This window comes from Aplidium turbinatum, chromosome 18 (assembly GCF_918807975.1).
Source record: "Aplidium turbinatum chromosome 18, kaAplTurb1.1, whole genome shotgun sequence".
In the NCBI taxonomy this organism is placed as follows: Eukaryota; Metazoa; Chordata; class Ascidiacea; order Aplousobranchia; family Polyclinidae; genus Aplidium; species Aplidium turbinatum.
The window spans coordinates 12672325-12688490 of NC_137489.1; the positions used below are offsets into that span (position 1 = coordinate 12672325).

Consider the following 16166-nt stretch of genomic DNA (forward strand, 5'->3'; position numbering starts at 1 on the left):
GTTAGGGCATAGATTATTCTATGGTTAGGGTAAAGGTTAGCGGAAACTGCGGAAAAATGTTTGCGGAAACTGCGATCAGTTAGGGTTAGAGCATAGATTACTCTATGGTTAGAGTTAAGGTTAGGGTAAAGGTTAGCGGAAAAATGTTTGCGGAAACTGCGGTCAGCGAAGGTTAGGGTTAGAGCATAGATTAGTCTATGGCTAGGGTTAGCGGAAACTGCGGAAAAATGTTTGCGGAAACTGCAATGAGCGAGGGTTAGCGTTAGGGTAAGGGTTAGCGGAAACTGCGATCAGCGACTTCGGCTTTGTGCTATCTTTCTCTTGATCTTTTCAGGGGGAAAATTTTAAAATGTTTGCGGAAACTGCGATCAGCGACTTCCGCTTTTTTATTTTTTATTTTGATCTTTTCAGGGTACGAACTGTTCAGGGTACAAACTAGGTTGTATCCCTTCCAAACAGAGACACATATTTCAAAGCATGTTTCCGCATGACTGGAAAATCATCAGCATTTATGTAGCGTTGATAAAAGTTGAGCAGTGGAATGTTTTGGTACATTGCTTTCAACGTACTGTCACTCTGGAGTTCTACTACTTCATGTTGGAAGTTACTAGGAACATCAGTTGCAACCACATTGAAAGGAGAGGCAAAAAGAGAGCAAGAGCAGAAAGCAAAAAAAGAGCCTACTCTTTTTTGAGCTGTTGTTTCAATATATTTTGGATAAAGATATTTTGACGCGGGCTACATGGAACAGTCACACGGGCCGCATTCGGGCCGCAAGTTCCCCACCCCTGATTTAGATGATGAATGGCATTCATTCCGGCTGTATAAAGATCTATCTGTATCGTATGAAACCATTCCAGAATTTTAGTATTTACTGCGTAATGTCAAAGATGGGATCAACAACCCAAAATTTGGGCTACTATCTGAGTTCATGACCCATATAACCATTTTACCCCACTCTTCTGCATGTGTGGAAGGGTTTTTTCACTTTCGTATCAACACGAAAACAACAAATTCACTGAAAACATGAACTGTGAAAGATTTGTTGATGGCAAAACAGGCCATGAAAGGAGCGGGGCAAAACTGTCATACGGGGAACCTAAAAGAAAATTGGTGAATGAAGTAATGGAGTGTGTTTACCATCAACGTTATGAAAAGCAACTCCTAGAACAAAAAGACTCGCATAAAATAACTATTGTAGAATGAAATGTATTTGAATAGTCAATGGGTGGTACTAAATTTAAAGATAGCAGAAAGTGCAGTAGACATCTCAAAGCTTTTCTGTTAGCTACCGTATTATAAACATCTGAGTTTTTTTTAGATAAAATCTAGTTTTTTTTTTCAAATTTGTGGATGGGAGCACTACTGGGAACTGGGAAAGCACTGAAGATTTTTGGGAGCGTGTCCAAACAATTGTTGTCCTACTAACTTCTAAGTGAGTAAACATTTGTCATTGTGAATCATCTTTCTTGAATAAGTAGTGAGATGTAGATTTTCGTTATTCGTATAAGGCTGGTGTAAAATCTATTTTTTTTTGGCTCAAAATTACATTGCCAACTTACAATGTATGTTATAGGTTATAATTTTTTTTTCTTTTACTTGTTTTGGAGTTGCTATGGAATCATAACTTCAAAAACTATGGTTAACTTCTTCAAATATATATATATATAGCAATAAGCACTATTGCACCTTTTTTTAAATTTATCATATCAGTAGTCTATGTCATTGATCTTGTACAAAAGTTGTCGTAGCAAGCATGATATTAGGTTTATCCCAGGTAGATGCACATATGATAGCGCTGGAAAGTGGAAAATTTAACTGCTACCTAACTGGTATCAGGCGATTCAAGTGTTATTTTAGGTATATGGGTGAGATACATCAATTTTGTACCCTGTAGTCTCCAGAACGCATTTTTGCAGTTTTGGTATTTCTTAAGGTTTCAGTCTACTTTTTTAGGCTTTAAGTTACAGTTTAGATATGTGCCCCCCTATGTAATGCTATTTTCAATGGAAATTGTTAACTTCTTAGCAAAAATTTTGGATTTATCACAAAATTGCCTACTTTTTTGGATTTTTTACGTTTTTAGTTCTGTAATTCCCTTGTGATTTTTCACAAGCAAATACTGCAGTGCTAAACTGACTTTTATTTAATATTGTGCAGCTTTAGCTACATTTTAATGTTGAAATGACACTGGCTTTACAATTTTGGCCTTGTATTTTTCTCAATTTTACGAATCTGCAATTTTGGCTCCACTATGTTGTAGTCTCCAGAACGACCCATGGTACTACTCTACCAATGCCTACTCTGTGCTCCTGTTTGGGCGTAAAATGATGCAAATTTATATATAAACAAACCTACAAAACAAAAAAACAGATTTACTAAAAAAGTGTGATACTGTAGTAGTTTACTCTTCTATGGAAGCTATTTAGCCTGGCTCCAAAATTGTGTAGTCTCCAGAACGAACTTTAACAAAAAATTTATGCTTCCCTGTTTAAAATGGCAAGCATTCTTCCAGTATGTGATGGACTAGTATGCTCACTTGGCAGGATTTCATAGAGAGGACTCGCAATAAATAAAAGATTAGGAATTTATTTGTTATTGAATTTGACTGTAGTCTCCAGAACACTGTAGTCTCCAGAACTTTTTTTTTTTTTTTTCGTAAAACCAGTGAGCACTCCTTTGTACAGTTATTTTTACATGTAATGTTACAATAAAAGTTGCTCATAAGAAATGATACCTGTTGAAGCATTCTGTAACCTATTTTTGATCTTAGAGAACATAGATACAGTTAAAGTTGTTAAATTTTAATTTAGCTGTGATTGTGAGGTGCTTTTTACGCATATTTGATAAAATAAATAAAATGATAAAATGAAAATTTGAATAAGACAGTGATTCACAAAGGAAGCGATTGGCTTATGCAGAAAAAATGAAGGCATCGCTTCATGATCTTGCGTATCAAAGAAACATGAAAAGAGAAAAAATGATAGCATACAGAGAGAAGAAGATGCAGCAGTTGAAAAATACGACTATGAACACCTCTGATGTGAGTGCAAGTACTAGCAGTGGTCCAGCTCCACAACTGCACTCAACACCAAAGACTGACGAGCACCGAAGGCAGATAAAGAATGTGGCACGAAAAGTACGGCGCCATAAAGACAAGGAAACATCCCTTTTAAAAGTAAGAGTAACCAATTTAAAGGAGAAAAACCAATCTTTAAAGAAAAGATTTCGAAAGGTAGTTGAAGCATTCATGACTGACAGTGATGATGAAATAGAAAATACCTCGACCTTACCTACCTGTGCTAATTCACCAAATGTCAGTGCAAATTTAAGCAAAGTTTTGTGGGATACAATGAGCCCGAATGGAAAACGCAAAGTTAAACGAAAGTTGATTTTCTCTTAGTAGATTTTCCTATGATTCATCAAAGTGAGTTCACACGGCTTCCTAAAGGTTTTAAGAGACTATCATACTGCATAGATATCTGGAAAGTTTAGCTGTCTTTTCCCAAAAATTGTTTGGTATTAAAACTTATCAGTACCGTAGCCAAAATTTAATTTGTACTCTCCAGAACAAAAAAATCTTCTTTTCTCATGGTACTTACCAAATACATTATAACTATTGCTAGCATATGATTTATTACTACCTTGAGATCAAACAATACATGACTTTGGCTGAAGTGTCAGAATATTTAGGTACATTATCGCACAACAGCAGTAAACCTGCTAGAAACTGATAAAATGGGTATACTCACATTGATATTTAATTTTCAGTATAAAAACATGATATTTTTTGGGGGCAGTCTTTTGATTTAGTTGGTAGAGAAGTATGTTAAGACTTTTAAATCAAAATTTTATAGCAACAAGCAATCTGAATTTTTTCTCCGTTCTGGTGACTACAGGTACAAAATTGATGCATCTGACCCATATATGGTAAATGGTATACTTTATTAGGTGTATGGTGGTTGTGTTATAGTTGTTTATTAAGCTTATTAATCACAATTTACATTTAAAAAGCATAAAAAAGAAATTTAAAAAATGTAGAATAAGATGATGATGATGACTTTAATTGATGCTCATTGTGACAATATAAAATAGGGTCCACGTCTTTTAGGCGCAGACAGTTAGGCGCCGGTCAAATAGGCGCGCACACTGTGGCGTCTGGATATTTAGGTGCGGAGCACTGTGGCGCCCGTTCATTTAGGTGCTATTCCTAGTAAAGTCTGCAGATTGTATCAGCTTGGCAGGTAGGGCAATGCTTTTCACACAAAATGTTATATTGAACAGAAAAATATGTTGTTTTGTTAATGCGAGTGTGGAGATGAGGTGCGAGACAACGCTCTACTAGTCATGATATTAGCACATCTCCACAGGACATTTGCTATGCATCCTGAACACAAGTTGCAGCCAAATGGAACCTTACTTAATCTGTTATCTTTGGCAATAACTTCTACTCGGGATGGATTGGTCGTGTGGCGAGTACGTACGAGACAACGCTCTACTACATGAATACATTTCTATAGGGCCTATGAACCCTGGCTACAAGCTGCAAGCATAATGGTGCGACTTTGCTCGTTATTAAACCCAGTCGGGGTCTTGACGGAAAACTAATTTACTCTTCACTCAAGCCTACTATCCGCTTGAATATAGGCAGAGGTGGGCAGTAGCGCGCTACTTTTGTAGCGCGCTACTAGCGTCGCTACTTTTTTGGTAAAAGTAGCGGTAGCGGCGCTACGTTTTAATTGGAGTAGCGGCTGCAGTAGCGGCGCTATTTTTTTTCCAAAGTAGCGGTAGCGGGAGAGGCGCTACTTTTTTTCGGTCGCACTCCCGCTACCGCTACTTTTTAATTTAAATTGAAAAAATACTCGTTTGTTTGGCAACACTGGCGTGGTCAAGCAGCTACATTATACGGACGATATAATCGGTTTGGTTGCAAAGTTTCGATCTTTTGGGAATCTCGTTTTCTGGTGCAGAGCTACGGTCCTGCGATCAAGGTATGAAATCGATAATTGGCGCCATCCCATGAAACGTCGGTGCAGAAGGAAACAGCAAGTGTGGACGCCTTTTTTTCGGACAGGATCGAGTCCTTGAGCTTTTGGAATACCGAGTTAAAACATCTGTACATAAAATAAGCTTACAACAACCCCATTCCTTCCAGTGCTGCGGTGGAGAGACTTCTCTCTGTTGGAAAAGATGTGCTTAACCCAAAGCGGGCAGGACTTAGTGACTCTCATTTTGAAATGCTCGTGTTTTTGAAAGATGAGTAACAATAAATTTCCCTGAGAATGTGTTTTCTATAATGACGTTAAAATGAGAGTGTAAACCAGGGGTGACGAACCTTTTTGCGGTCGCGGGCCACTTTGTCAATTACACATGAGTTATCGGGCCACCCAACTTTTTAATCGTAACCTATAGGCTACTATGAAATCTTTTAGAAGCGACTCAAGATATTATTCATGAAAAGTAACAAACGGGAGATGAAAGTAATGCAACCCACACAGTTGAAATTATCTTACGCAGAATTGAAACATACAACAGTAAAAAATAAAAACAAATCAACTTGAACAAAAAAGATAAAGCAACAGTAGGCACTGATAATAAAGACAGTTTAATTTTCGAAGCGTTTGCTTTCATATGAGTATGATTTCTTCTTTTCTTGGCTCTATCCTTTTTGCTTAAATTGACTAAATGTTTCGACCACTATGCTCCGAAACAACAAATCAGTTAATGAAATTTCTTTTTCAAACAACAAACACAAGCCCATGCGAATCATACAGCTGAAGCTATCTAATGCAGCATTGAAGCATAAAATATTAAAAAATAACATTGAAACATTGAATTTTTTTGCTTAGTGGGATTTTTGGAAAGTTTTTGCTTGACTAAGCGTTCAATATTAGGTCGAACAGACGATGTGGCAACTCAACTGCATAGCCTACTAAGATTTTCATCTGTCAGCCTCAACCTGTAACGACTTTTTTAGGCAAAGTGTTTAGGGCAAGAAAATAGCAAAGGAAAGGTGTAGCTACCAGTGAAGGCATAAAGCAGCTTTGAGATGTCTTTTATCTTTTATGCATGAGCGATTGTCAAATTGTTTGCGGGCCGCACAAAATTCTTTGACGGGCCGCAGGCTCGTCACCTCTGGTGTAAACGAATGATGACATTCGTTTTCAAGGTCATTTTTGCGTCACTAGATACTTGAAGAGTGTCTCCGAGTGTCATTTTAGAGAAAAGTAGCGGCAGAAGTAGCGGTAGCGCGCGCTACTTTGGTCTGAATAGCGGTAGCGGGTAGCGCGCTACTTTTGTAAATTGGTAGCGGGTAGCGGTAGCGCGCGCTATTTTGGTCCAAGTAGCGGTAGCGGGTAGCGCGCTACTTTAAAAGTAGCGGGTGCCCACCTCTGAATATAGGCTACGGTATATTTTTTACTGATGTTATTTGACTCACCAATAGTGAACTCAATCATGTTCAGAAACTTGAATAATTTATTGATAAAGCTTTCGCCGATGCAAACCTGGACTAACAACAAATAAATGCCGAATACGCGCATTAAAATACAATATATTTTTCTGTTCAATATAACATGTTGTATGAAAAGCACTTCCGGATAAAGCAGCTTCACTCACGGAAGCCAAGATATTTTTTCTGTTTAATATAACATTTTGTGTGTAAAGCATTGCCCTACCTGTCAAGCTGATACAATCTGCAGACTTTACTAGGAATAGCACCTAAATGAACGGGCGCCACAGTGCTCCGCACCTAAATATCCTGACGCCACAGTGTGCGCGCCTATTTGACCGGCGCCTAACTGTCTGCGCCTAGAAGACTTGCTCCCATAAAATACAATCAAAAATGTGGTCAAATGACAAAAGTGCTTTTGAGCTGTGTCAAATCATGATCCTATGGAAACTCGCTCGTGTAATGTGTATTGTGTATTGTATATTGCACTATTGCAGATCAGCAATCTAAGCTGACACGTGTTATGATGAGGTTATAAAAGAAGCTTTTGTTTGCTATTGAAGAGTCGACATAAAACTATATTTATATTAGCAGTGGGCTATACTGGGGTGATTTTTCAAAAACAACAGAACTAGAGTTTAAAAGGTGCCTATGGACATACCTAACAATGTTAAAAAAAAATTTTTTGATTTTGTGCAAATTCCGGATGGAGTCCGGACTTTATGTGAAAAATACAAAATAGCCGCCATACAAATTGACGAATCTGCAATAAATCTGCTTCCTGTCAAGCTTTTGGGCTGATTTTGGTGTCAAAAGAAGCAGAAAGTTGAGCCTGTTAGTGTAAAAGAACAATAAACACTTAGTGTGTATGGGAATTACAAAACAAGGGGAAAAAAATGCCTTTTGAAGCTTTTTTCAGCTTGTTTTCTGTCAAATTTTTCAAAAATTTTCACATTTTACTTCATTTCAGACTTTTAGATTTGAGTTATTAGAAATTGCATGTTATTAGCTTGAATAATAACATGAATAATAAATTGAACTCCCATCAGTTCCAGAGCAAGCCTCATCCCCAGTCAGCAAAAAGCCTAGAACTAAGGTGGACTACGAACGGTACAAATATGTACTCCCATCACCAAAAGTAGTATCGACACACAAGCATGCCATGGCAATGTCACAAGAAGTGGATGCTGCCACCAGTCTTCTGGCTAAAGATGATATAACAAAGGCGACTCTCCACTATGACTCAACAACGAGCTCGAGGGTGAGTGGCCCCGTCTAATCTTAAACTTCCTCTCCGATGATACCTCCCACAATAAGATGATTCCTCTTCAACCCGTTCATTTTGCCTACGAAGATCGTCAGCAGATCATCAGCTTGTTTGTTGAGACATTTCGGCGTCTAGCAGTAGCAACTGGTGAAAGGGCTACTGCAGGTGAGCTCTGGGCAAAGATCGATGCTGTAATGAAGACGCCGCGTCAAAGAATTTGATGGTAGAAGGTGAGGTTTCGAAGAGGCTTCAAGCAACACATGTTCCTAACACATACTGTGCAAGTCACATGTGTGTGAGAAATTGGATGAGTCATGCCTGCATGTCCTAAAATCAGCAGAAGACCAGATCGGTTTATGCCAGATGTTAGAGAAACGAGAGCCGAGACTGAAGTCATACCTTCGAGTAGGCAAGTCAATTGTCGCCTCAGTTGTAGTCCCGGTTCTAGTGAAGCTTGTGGCTAGGGGTGGTGATGGCAAGACTACTTCCATGGCAGAAGAATTTAGCCTGGTGTTGGAGGAGAGTGGTACTCACAAATCCTTCTCGCTCTATAAAGACCGCAGATTCACAAGATTGGGTCACACTGCTGGTGCGTTGGTTGATTGTGTTCTCCATTTCAAGAAGATGCTATCCAGAACTAGCAAGAATAACCTCCTTGTCAGAGTCTGTTCCCTTTACCTGGAGAATGAGTTCATTGTGGCATCACTAAAAGCATTGTCTTACTTCTGTCACAAGGTGACAATGCCTTACCTTAACATGGTAGAGCGTTGCCAACAATCCGACCTCGTCAGGATTCTTCCTAAACTACATAATGATCTTGAGAGGGCTAATCTTGAAACCCTGTCTGAGTTCCACGTTCCCTGGAAGCATGTGAATGCTGAATCACACAGCCCCACAACAGACCTCGACCACTACTTAATTACTGCTATGGCCAAGCAGAGTGCGCTTGGCCTCAAGATGCAATGCGGAAGAGAGTATTGGGAAGACGAGGCAGAGAATAGTGAGAGGAGTACACGAATCCATGCACTAACTGAAGAAATGAGGGTAAACCTCCCCACAGAGAACTTGCTTGCAGAAAGATACTTAGCCTGATTCGGAAACCTTGAAGGACTGTCAGCAGCACATTCAAATAGATACTTCAAAGCAAAACGAATAAGAGATGATCTTATGTTTGCTAAAGATGCACCAATTAACAGTGAGCTTGCATCCCGCAAAGTGATGAAAAAGTTAGATGAAATGGAGATTGCATGGACAGAGACACAGAAAGAATTGATGAAAACTAAACTGAAGGAACGCATGAAAAAGAGCAGGAGGGAGAGAGATTTCCTCAACCACCTGGTGGATCAATGTAAGGTACATGGAGGGCCAATTATAAAAGTAGAAGAGCTCCGAGATCTTCCAACAGCATCACCATCCACGCTGAAAAAAATCCTCCGGATGGAGATCCAGTACCAACGGATGATTCATCCACGCGACAGCCAGGCAAATCCCAGCCTCTACAAAGTAAACAGCTTGAATGTAGATACCATGCTGCTGAACCTAGCTGTCATTCTTGGAACTGAGGATGAGGATGTTGGGACCATCTTCCCAACAGAAGATGAGGTATATGCCATCTTAACCTCTACTGCTGCAACTTCCTCTGGTGACACAGATCAACCAGTGAAAATGTGTATTGCAGCAGCAATTCCTGAACTCCATAAAGAATACCCCATAGGAACAAATGTGGCTGTGGTGTGGGACGGAGAAAACAATCAACGTCAGTGGTTTTTGGCAAGGGTCTGCCATTTAAACGAGGATGGCACTGAACAATGTGACCACTACCAGTACCAGCAGGTTGACAGTAAGAACAATATCATGTAGAAGAGACCAAAAAGAGATGACATTCAGGATGTAAATCCTGTTCAAATCATTCCTGTCACAGTAGAGACGGAATGGGTGTTCCAAAGGTGTGACGACCATTGTGTCGTTACTAAAGTGTATAAATGTTTCTCAAATATCTAGTGTATTTCATGACATTTTTATGTGAATTTCATATACCGGTAACAAGTTATGTGTATATAGTGTTGAAATTGTCATTATTATTCTTGGATGCAACCAGTAATCTCAAGTTGCACCAACAAACGTGGAAAAATTATGAAAAATATTGACCAAAATATAATAGTTTCAAAGTTTTAGAGAACATTCAAGCATGCTGGGCGTTTTGTTGCTCTTTTAAAGTAACAGGCTCAATTTGCTGCTTCTTTTGACACCAAAATCAGCTCAAAAGCTTGACTGGAAGCAGATTTATTGCAGATTTGTCAATTTGTATGGCGGCCATTTTGTATTTTTCACATAAAGTCCGGACTCCATCCGGAATTTAAACGAAATCAAAAAAATTTTTTTGCACGTTCCTAGGTATGTCCATAGGCACCTTTTAAACTCTAGTTCTGTTGTGTTACTTGAAAAAAGTCAAAATCACCCCAGTATAGCCCACTGCTATTTATATATATTATATATAGTAGGGTGGTCCAAAAAAAACTTTTTTTGTAAATGTTAATGTCTCACCCTAAAATATTGTTACCATTGATGAGAAAATGATATATGTGAATTTTCATAAAGATTGGTTGATATTTAGGGGTTGCTACCGGGGTTCAAAGTTTTGTCGTTTGCCCCCATTTTAACGTTTCGAGAGGATATGATATGATACGGTACAGTAAAAAATACGGTACAGTGCCATTGTATATTGCAATAAAAATACAGTTTAATAATTACTCTATGGTCTGTTTATAAACTCATGTGTCTGTATTACGAATTATACTAACTGGTGTACATGTACGAAATGTGCGACTTTGTATAAGGTAAAGGTGAGTCCCATACTTGAATACAAGCATCGAGGGATGAGGTTCTCATTATACTAAGCCTTCGGCACTAACGAGAGTAGGGTGGCCAGTTCCTTTCTCTCGGCCGCCTTTACTTCAGCAACTACGCCCACCCAATATATTATACCCTGGGTAGAGGTGGGCGTGGGCGGTGTTTGTCAACAACCAGTATAAGCCGGGAGTCAAACCAGGATTGCATAATTGGAAAGCGAGCGCGTCACCGCTGCGACTTTGTATACTTGTGTTTAAAATTCAGAGACTAAATTGGACATTCATTAACAGCTTTAGAATACAACAAATAAACTACATACAGGAATTATTGCGCGAGGGTCTTTCTACTGCAGTCTGGATATCGCTGACGGTGATCGGCGACGACACGCAAAAGATACTGTTTTTGTTCTTCGTCACATGTGTGTAATGTGTTGTATTCCGTGATCAACGCCACTCCACGCTCGGCAATGTCCCAACCGGGGTGCCAATTGCAATGCTCAAGGGTGCCGCGAGATATTTTAACTTTAACCCGTTAAGTGTGGAATTTATTTATTTATTTTAACTCTAATCCACAATAAGCCTTTGTTTTCTCGCCCAGGAATAACAGCGTGAAAGAGATTTTGAATCGTTGCTGTTTTTTCCATAAAAACGTTTGAAACGCATCATTATTGCCAGGTTTCATGATTTTATTTTGCGTTTCACGGCGCACAAAGTCAAATTGCAGTGATGGATTATCGGATTGTGTGACCCAGCACGATTATAAAATTGCACGATTGTTTGCGAACCACTATAAAATAGAAACTTTTGCATGGGGGATACCATACCTGCGCATACAAACACGATAGCCCACATAGCTAATCGAGAAAAGGCTAAGTTATAATTGATTTATTCTTTATACCAGTGCTCCGCAACCTTTATTTACTCACGGCACACTTAAAAACTCTTTAAAATTTTGCGGCACAATTCGGCCGACGTTCGTTCCTGGCTGGAAGTTCTTTGCAAAATAATTAGGCTACTCGTTTGTTATGGACTCGCCATTGACAAAACGTTGGCTACTACACTTAATAGCTGTGCTTTCAATATTACGAAATTTTTCATTAAACACTGCTAACTGACAATTCAAAATGACCTAGCCTGACTTCTAAAAACGCACTACCACGTTAACCAGCCTTTTTTAAAACTAGGGCAGCCTTCCCATTGCGAAAACTTCAATGTGAGGCAAAAAAATCATAAATGCACTGTGGGAAGTCTAGCTAGAGTTTGAGTTGTCTTGCAGTGGTAAAGCGAGAATTTTTAAAACATAAAAACTCCTTTCTTTTCAAAAAGTATGTTCTGATGATAGTTATCCCGCGGCACACCGGTTGCGGAGCACTGCTTTATACTTATATGAATATATTTTGTGAATTGCTTTGCGATTACAATTGGGTCTCCAAATTAGTGGATTTTCCGTACAAACAAACATTAAAACTAAAAAAACGAGAACGACTGCTTATAGTCGAGGAAGAAATGTGGGTGGCTTTGTCGAATGTGCCTCGAGATATTAAGGGACTTGTGCAAGAAGTCAAGCCCAAATTTCACACTAAATTTTGAATAAATACATTTATTTATGCGCGCTATACTGTACAACTCATTCTGTGCTATTTCATACAGTTACTTGAAATACAGAAATCTCATAAAATTGACCCAGTTTTGCCAGGATGCCGCAAACTATTTATAGACAATCCCCCAACCGCGAATTTTTGATAAAATTACCCCAATCACGAATTTCAAAATAAACAGGCTAATATTTGTTCAAACTCAAAAACTGAAATGGCACAGGCAAGAAGATTGCTATCCCTATTTCTGCACTAAAAATTAGGCCAAAACCGCTTTTCAGATTTTAGCAATCAGCAAATGTTTGGCCTAGTCCCAAAACCCTTTCCCTAAAAAAATTAAAACTTTCTGACCGTCTGCACTAACTTTGCTGTTAAATCTCTTCTAGTGAACCTACAATGACCATTGAAAGATTAATGAAATCAGAAAAGAATACTCTACCACCTTGCGGCAAATAAAGTTCGAAACAGCAACCACTACATAGCGATAGCAAGAAGCGCGGTTAGAGCAATTTTACCACTGCGCAATAGCGACCATGCTTTTTTCCAGGGATGCCAGGTTGGCATTTGTAATGCCAAATTTCATAAATTTGAAATTTGTTTATGTTGTTTGGCATGAAAAAAATCCTGTTAGGCATTTTTTCAAAATTGTTTTTCTGAAGAATACGGTACTCTCAAGAATGAAGATAGCTAGGTTGTGCAATAACAGCAAGTGTAGGCTGAGCTTTTTTGCAGTTTTACCCATTTTTTACCAATTCCATTATTTATTAATGAAGAAACCTTTGATTTTGCTCCGATTTGCCTATTTGGCATTTTTTTTAGGTCATTTGGCATTTTTTGTTTAGTTGTTTGGCATTTTTTCCATAAGTGGACCTGGCAACCCTGCTTTTGTCATATCCGTTTTCTTCTTCGTCGTATGAGCTGTTCTTCCTGACTATATAAATATATCCGTTTTGATCAGGTCATAGAAAAAGTGAGGAAGTTGCATGCATGCACGAATAAATGCTTTGGGAAGAATTGTTTTACAAAGAATTAACTTTACGAAGAATTGTTTTACGACAAGTTGCTTACGAACAATTGCTTTACGAAGAACTGTTTACGAAGAAAACGTCGGACACCGTTTTTGATTGATTGCTTGATTTTGATTGATTGTTTTTGATTGATTGATTTTGATTGATTGTTTTTCTTATGCTGTGTTGTTCATTTTAATTTCTTTAATAAATTTCTTTTTTCCACTGTTGCGTTGTGTAGTGGCGTCCGCCCGATAGCTCTGTTGGTTAGCGCGTGACTTCTGGAACGAAGAAGCTTCAAGATCAAGCGGTGCTGGTTCGACTCTCGGGATGTGCGCTTGAGCAACGCACGTCGCACGTTCACGACTTCTCTCCATTCAGCGGCAACTACTGGATGGAATAATTCCCAGCAACATGACTTCAACAATCGGAAACTTCTCTCTGCCAATCTCGGTGACCGGGCCTGTGTCAGTGATTCAAAGCCTCTGCAAGTATGCGAAACTGCCAGGATTAAGCTCTGCAAGAAGCTTTCCCAGTCCGAGGATAAACATTCAATTAATCAATTGATGAGTAATGTTTACTCTGCTATTGTGTTCTCAAGTCTTTAAAATCTTTGGATTGATATTTTTTCACTAAATAAATAAAAATTAGGAAAATTGCGGATCCGAGGAAATTTATGCATATTTTCCTACCGACCAACATCGTTTTCGGGATCCATTACGCCAAGGTTTGTTCTTTTTTTCAAATGAAACTATGTGAAAATAATCAGTAGGTATGCAGGAGCTAACCATGTCAAATGGAAGCAAATTTATTACGAAATAAACGTGCAATTGAAAGATTTGTTGTATCCACGAATTTCCCCAACTGCGCATTTGCGCATTAGGGATTTTTTCCCTTCCTCGAAAATGCTTCCCCCATGTGACGCTTTTGTTCCGTCTATCCGAAGTTGATGGAGTTTTCGCCTGAAATAAATTGTTTTGTAAGGTAGACGCAACTAGCTAGAAGTGGATTACCACCAAAATAATATATCTTCAGAATTAAAGAGTGGGTGATGAAAAACATTTCGTGCTTCAAAAAAAAAATTTGCGGTTGGGGGATTCACCATATCTCTTCGATAGGGTGCCGCAAGGTCAAAAAGGTTGGGAACCACTGCTCTAAACCCTTGACAGCCTGTTTTAACCTAAAAGGAGGACTTTCTGATGATTACCCTTTTAGGGTGAAACAGGCTGTCAAGGGTTTAGACAGTGGTTCTCAACCTTTTCTGAGTCATGGCCCCCCAGACTGTGGCTCTAAAAGACCATGGCCCCTTTGAGCAAAATAAAAATGTATTTGTTTAAAGAACAATGAAACGAAATCAATAAAAACAGTTAACGAATGATTAAATGATTTAATGCTTTCTTTTTCGTAATAGACTACGCTAGTAAATCAAGCGTATCCTTAATTGTTACGTTACAATCACAAAAGATGATGCAACATGCAGTGAGATAGAACATATGATGAAAAAACATGCTTTTAGCTAGCTTTACGATACTAACACCTACATGAGTGTTTTTTGTGTCACAATTCTGTTATAATTCATCAATACATGTTATAATTTATTAATGAAGCTTTTTATCGTGGCTCCCCTGAGAACGCTCTGTGGTCCCCTTGGGGGGCCGAAGGCCACGGTTGAGAACCCCTGGTTTAGAGGGTAATAACTATGTATGTACTATGTATATTAGTTTACATCATGTACATTTGTACATGTAGTTTATTTACTGTCTTCTAAAGCTGTTATTGATTGTCAAATTTAGTCTCTGAACTTTAAACACAAGTATACAAAGTCGCACATTTTGTATATATATATGTAGACCAGTTAGTATAATTCGTAATACAGACGTACATGAGTTTATAAACAGACTATATAGAGTAATTATTAAACTGTATTTTTCTTGCAATATGCCATGGCACTGTACCATATTTTTTACTGTACCGTATCATATCATATCTGTATCACATCCTCTTAAAACGTTAAAATGGGGGCAAACGACAAAACTTTGAACCCCGGTAGCAACCCCTAAATATCAACCAATCTTTATGAAAATTCACATATATCATTTTCTCATCAATGGTAACAATATTTTAGGGTGAGACATTAACATTTACAAAAAAAGTTTTTTTTGGACCACCCTAATATATAGCCTATAGCAGAGGTCGGCAACCTTTAGCATTAAAAGAGCCAATGTTTCCAAGTTTCTTCAAATTAAGACATATTCGGAGCCATAACATGTAACTGTCGAGTTGGCCACTAAAACCAAAGGTAATTATAGCCTACACTTCATGTAGAATTTCTTTCGATTTTTGCTTTGTACATGCGAATATTCTAGAATTTCAACAAACAAAGCCTGACTATTAAACACAACACTTTTTAGTAGGCTACCTACGGGCACAGTATTGGGTAAAAACATACATTTTCAAATAATCATTTATTTCACCCAGCTAATGCGATATTTGCTCTTGAATTTCACTGCACAGCACATCTACATTAGCTTGATAAGATGACACTTTGAGTTTCATCTGGGACTGCAACCTCTCATCTGTGAGGCGTGAGCGTTGTTCATTTTTTAAGTAATTCATGACCAAAAAACTTTGTTCGCATAAATATGTTGATCCAAATATCGACAGAACTCCAAATGCATATTTTTTCATGTTCATGTAAGAGTCAGGTATGGCATTCCACGTATCGAACACGAGCTTGTCTGGTTTTTGAAGCTTTTCAAGGTCACTCCATTTGTGGTTGTGACGAAGCGTGGCCTTCTGGCGAGCAAGATCTTCAAGGTGAGCTCTCAAGCTTCGGAACTTAGATACCCACACATCCTTGTCAGCTATGTCGGCAAGTTCAAGACTAGATTGACTTACAGCTGTGAATGCAGTCATATTCAGCAGTAATGGATCGATTTCCAGAGGGGTAATAGGGAAGGATAACGTGTCTTTTTCCTTCCTAAAATCACAGAATTG

At 38.5% G+C, this 16166-nt stretch overlaps 1 protein-coding gene across 2 annotated transcripts in view; it reads left to right on the forward strand.

Moving 5' to 3' along the window:
* Window positions 1-1326: 1326 nt before the first annotated feature.
* The window catches only part of LOC145787705 (uncharacterized), a 43234-nt gene continuing 28394 nt past the window's right edge, over window positions 1327-16166 (forward strand). For both annotated transcript variants that reach the window (XM_082599505.1, XM_082599506.1), the window contains exon 1: window positions 1327-1435. The gene's annotated coding sequence lies outside the window, so the exon portion shown is untranslated. The remainder of the gene's footprint in view (window positions 1436-16166) is intronic.